We start from the raw sequence: 6126 nt of genomic DNA on the forward strand, positions 1-6126 counted from the left end.
TGTTACACTATCCCATTACTTTGGCACCTGGTAAACCGTACCCACCATATGTGCGACCAAGCGCGGTCCTCTTCTGGCCCGTCCACACTGTTCTATTTCCACCTTACGAATTGACTATTGACTATCAGTGCACAACAGTTTCTACACATTTTCGAGTGACTGTAAACCATGGCCGTCTGCATGCAATCGTTTCACACCTTACTAATCTGCATCCAGACATGACAGAATATATTCTTGCACAATGAACAACTTGGCATCTCTCTATTTCCAACAACGCAAAGTCCTGTCATATCTCAGTCCCCATACATGCCCTTGTTTCGTACCTTACTAATTTCGGTACACACTGCCAGACAACTATGACGGATAGCAGCAATGTGCATCCAGACTTTCTAAACATCTCACATGATATCCGATGTGAATCACACGAGTACTGTCATCAACTTGCATCCAACGGCGCACCATAACGAGAGCACAGTACAACGTCGCATGCTGACGAGAGTGTAGTACAACGGCGCATGCTGATGCAAGGGTCGCATACAGCGTGACGCGTACACTGAATACTCACGTAAGTACATGTCTCTTGCGAGAAATACTTGTTGTACTTTTAATTCACATGTACTGTGCTCGGACACGCGCCGGACCGTATGTAGGCGACGTGTACAAGTGTACGTACACGCAGCAACCTGCCGATGTGTACATGTGTACACCGCACACAAGTGTCCAGCGCCAAGGCCACACGTAATTACCCATTACAACCATGGTGAACAACTTGAAACCCCCGAAATGATGTAATTAAAACGTATACCGATCATTCAAGATATATCACCAGCATGAGTGCATATAAGTGGACAATAACAGACCAATAGAATTGCAGCATTTGAACCGACACCCAATAGATTTGCAGTATTGCCTGTGTAGCCCTATAACGGTTCGGGCCAAATGCAAAATTTCGGCATTTATGCAAATTTGCATAACCCTCCAAAAGTCCACTTTCGTCCCCAGAACCCCAAAATCTGAGACTTTACACGTGTCATGTGGTGATATGGGGTGAGGGTCCGGACCGTCGAGTCATGTACACGTGTCGCTCGATTTTGCACTTTCCAGATAACAGCATGTGGTCGCACATTTTCAATACCTTCCCCTTGATCACATGCTTTGGGCAGCTTTGCACTCGGAAAGCCCAACCATGCCCACGAACTTTTCAAACAGCACGCGACCAAGTGGTTTGGCCAGCACATCAGCTGGCATTTCTGTTGTCGGACAATGGTACAATGTGACCAGTTTTCGCTGCACCGCATCTCGAACAAAATGATACGTAATATCAATGTGCTTGTTGCGACGATTTGTACATTCGTTCTGAGCAAACGCAATCGTACCAGCGTTGTCACATCCAACGCGAATTGTTGGATCCGAATTCGCACCAAGTACATCGGCATGGAAGCGTCGAAGCCACGCGGCCTCTTTGCATGCTTCACTGAGTGCGATGTATTCTGCCTCACAAGTACACTTTGCAACTACTGTTTGTTTCCGGGAAGCCCAACTGATAGGCCCATCACAAAGCTTGAACACGTACCCACTCGTTTATTTCCGTGATTCAAGGCATCCACCCCAATCTGCGTCGCTATACCCATGAAATTCCGTACCAAGATCATCTTTACCAAACACTATTCCAAGATGCTGGGACCCACGCAAGTATCTCAAAACACGTTTCACACCTGTCCAATGCGAATCGTGAGGATCGGCACAGTGTTGAGATAACTTTCCAATGGCATACACAATATCGGGGCGGGTCCCGACCATTAGGAACATTAGACATCCAATGGCCTGACGATATGGTTCAAAGCATGGGTTGTCATCAGTGCCAGTTTCGGCCACTTGCATTGTGACATGTCCAGACTGTTCCATCGGAGTACCGCAAGGATTGCATGCCGACATTTTGAACCGTTTCAGTACTGCTTGGGCATACTTCGACTGCGTGACGGTCAGGACGTGTTTAGAACGTATACGGTCGATCTCTCGACCAATACAAGTCTTCGCCTCGCCAAGGTCTTTCATATCGAATCGTTTGTTGAGTTCATTTTTCATCCATAATATGGCCTCCAAGTCACTTCCAGCTAGCAGCAGATCGTCCACGTACAACGCGATAATCATGATGACATTGCCTTGACGTCGAATGTAAAGACATGGGTCGCTGCGTGTAGTGTTGAAACCAAGTTCAGTGATCAGAAACTCATCGATCTTACTATGCCATTGGCGATGGGCTTGCTTAAGACCATAGATTGCTTTCAAAAGTTTACACACCGAATCAGGTTTGACTTTGTCGATGCATCCTTCAGGTTGCTCCATGTAGATTTCCTCGTGAAGGTCACCGTTGAGGAAGGCAGTCACCACGTCCATCTGACGCAGCTCAAGGTCAAAGTGCGCAACCAGTGCCAGCAGCAGACGAATTGTTGTGAACTTGATAACAGGGGCGAAAGTTTCATTGTAATCGATGCCTTCTACTTGTTGAAAACCTCGTGCCACAAGTCGTCCCTTTGCAGTTTCGACCAATTTTCCGCACTCGTCAGGAAGTTGCTTCACTCCGAAAACCCACCTGGACGTCAGGACGTTTGATGCTTGAGATCTTGGAACAAGTGTCCATGTTTTGTTTTTGTGTTGTGAAGCAAGTTCTTTGTCGATGCCCTTCTGCCAGAAGGGAGCTTCTGGAGAATCCATAGCTTGCTTGTACGAGTTTTAGATTTCAGTCATCACATGGGCGTGGCTAAGGAGTCCAGCAGTCACCAAAGCTGCTGCCCACCACGCCCCAGGCGTTTTGCGAACGCGAGTGGACCGACGGAGATTAGTTGGCGGATCAATAGTTTCTTCCTCAACTACTTGTTGGTCAACTGTTTCCGTGGTTTCGTCCTCCCCTGCAGTTGGCGAGGAGTTGGAGGATTCATCAGAGTCTTGTTGTTCATCCGGCGATGATGCTTCTGATGCCACTGCTTCATTTTCTGCAACTTCCTCATCGATGTTCAAGTTGATTGTGTCATCATCAGTTGTAGCCTCCTCGTTTGTATCCATCAGTTCACCAGATTTGCCTCCCGTGGACTCGTCAAAAGTAACATCTCTGGATACGATCACTTTGTGCAAATCACCATCCCACAACTTGTGAGCTTTCGTATTTTCAGCATACCCCAGAAACATTGCCTCCTTTGCACGGGCGTCAAGTTTCTGGATGTTGTGTTTTGGTAATGTATACCAACACTTTGAACCGAAAACACGCAAATGACCAACATTTGGCACAGATTTCATCCATAAGTGGTAGGGGGTCATCTTGAGGGGAATGGCACGTGACGTGACTCGATTTCGAACGTACACTGCATTGGCAAGTGCTTCTGCCCAGAACCCCTTTGTAACTTTCTTGTGCGCTAGCATGGAGCGCACCAAGTTTACCAAAGTTCTGTTCAGTCGTTCGGCGACGCCATTTTGCTCCGGTGTGTACGCGGTCGTCATTTGATGCTGAGTATCATTTGCAATCCGAAAAGACTTAAACTCCGTGGACAGATACTCACCACCTCGATCAGTGCGAAGCACTTTGATCTTGCGACCAGTGTGAGTCTGAGCAAGTTGTGCAAACATTTTGTATCGTTCAAATGCTTCTGTTTTATGGTGCATAGGGTACACTACTGACCAGTTTGAGTGATCATCTATGAAAGTAATGAAGTACTTGGCACCACCAATGGACTGCACCTCTAAGGGGCCACAAACATCAGAGTGAACTAAGTCTAGACAGAAGTATGCCCGCCTCGAGGACCGCTCTTTTGGGATCACAGATCGAGTGGCTTTGCCGTAGACGCACGCAGAACATTTTTCAGAGATGCAATCATTGTCAGTATTGTTGATTTTGTTAGCCTCATTACCAAGTAGTTTGACTCCACTTACCACATTGTCACGAATCATCGAAGCAATACCTTGAGAATGCACATGTGCAAAGTGCTCATGCCACGTTTGCAGGGTGGCAGCATGTGCAGATCCGATGTCACTGACGATGTCGAGAACGTAAAGTTCTCCAACCAATGTCGCAGTCGCCACTACAGTTGAGCCTCGCCTGACCATGCATTTTCCATTTTCGAACCCAACTTTTAGTCCAAGTTCAGTCATTCGACTGACAGAGAGCAGAGAGGACGCAAAGTCCGGAACGTGCAATACATCCGTCAACTTGCACGGTTCGATGCGGCCATTCACATTTAACTTCAAGTGAACGTCACCACGGCCGGCAACCTTTGCACTAGCCTTGGTTCCCATCTGAACAGAGGCGGATTCAAGTGGCTCATACGTTGCAAACAAAGATCGGTCATATGTAATATGAGCTGTACAAGCTGAATCTACGAGCCACGAAGGCGACATCTCCAGATTGTTCGTGTGCGAAGCTTTCGACATCAGACATGTGAAGTCGACGCTGTTTACAACCATGTCGGGATCAGGTTTCTGTGTGACAAATGCAGATTGTTTCCGCTGAGACATACGCGGTTTATATCCGCTAGGAGGAGCCGGGCGACGCCCATTCAAATCCTTTCCCCAGCAGCGGGTTGCCGTATGGCCTGTATGACCGCAGTTCGTGCATTTGTAATCGTTTATGTCCCGATTGTTCGGGGCACGATTAACCAGAGCCGATGTCTGTGAGGAGCTAGACTTCATCTTTGCTCGTTGCTCTTCCTGCAGCAGACGACTTTTCACAAAGTCCAAACTGAATATCTTTTCCTCATTACCGAGAGCATCAAGTGCAACGATGAGAGCCTCGAAACGGGCAGGCAGACCGTTGAGCACTGCCATGGCCATCTCCTTGTCATTGATGTTTACGCTCATTGACTTGAGGATGGCTGCCAGCTGCTTGACACGATTGATATATGCAAGCACCTTTTCACCGGAAAGCATCTTCACAGTGTAGAACTCACGACGTGCAGCTAGTTTGTTCAGCAAAGTGTGCCTCTCAAACACGTTGACAATAGCTTCCCACATCTCATGAGCAGTATCAACATCACGTACATGCTCAAGATGCTCATCTGATAGGGAGAGACCAATCAGTGCTTTGGCTTTACTGTCACCTCTGATCCACTTCTAACGCTCTTCCGCACGTTCCTCACTTGGAACTCTTCCCTCAACGATGTATTGGTCAACATCACGTAGAGCAAGCAGAAGTTGTATTTTCTGCTTCCACACGTAGAAGTTGGAGTCCGTCAGTTTGTCGATTCTGATGGATCCTCGTCCTCCTTGATCTTCCATTTTAGTGCAAATAAACTTCAAGTATTCGAAAATCCGTTCGGGGATCCCAAGCCGTTAACCGATAGTCAACACAATGGCAAGCCCACCCGTCTAAGAAATTCGATATGATTACTATGAAGTTGCACTAGGGGAAATTTGCGAACAGATATGTGAATATATTTGGATGAAATCCCTAACTATTCTGTTCACAAACTACCTTTAAGTGTGCGGCACCGTTCTCGTGGCACTTCAGGTGCCCGTGAGACTCAAAGACGCGATTGCAAGGGATACAACGCGGAGTCTCCTTAGCGTTGGCAACTTGAATGCAATGAGACCTAGACTGAATGTGGTCGTAAAAGGCCTTCGCACTATTGCCACTAACGCCGCACACTTTACAATACCGCTTATACCGCGGGCACACCTTACGATTCCTCTTGCGCTCACGCTTGAACTGCTTATCCGCGAGAACAGCCGCTTTCCGAGCAGAAAGTCGATGCGTAGTTCTCTTTATTGGTGCGGGAACAGAGCGCGGAATACGAGGAATCGTATATGGTGTGCAACTCGAGGACGGACCCGGAAGCGCGAGCCGAAGTGAAGGTTGATCCTCAGGCTCAAGCACCTCAACGGATACGACCTCCGATGTCCGAACCGTTCGACCGGTGACCAGCTTCCCAGGCGCAGAGCGCACCGGTACTAATTCCAGATCTAACGCAACCCTGTAAGAACAGGTATTTACAATAACGAATATGAAGATAATCGTCAGTAACAAATTTTGAAATTATTGCTCTTAAAAACCACCAAAACGTGCAAAGACAATCACTTAGATGTGTAGGAAATGGAAAGAAACTCAAAACTTACTTTGCATGAGAGAACGAAGAAAAA

The sequence above is a fragment of the Chondrus crispus genome, genomic scaffold (assembly GCF_000350225.1).
Source record: "Chondrus crispus Stackhouse genomic scaffold, scaffold_315, whole genome shotgun sequence".
Classification (NCBI taxonomy): Eukaryota; Rhodophyta; class Florideophyceae; order Gigartinales; family Gigartinaceae; genus Chondrus; species Chondrus crispus.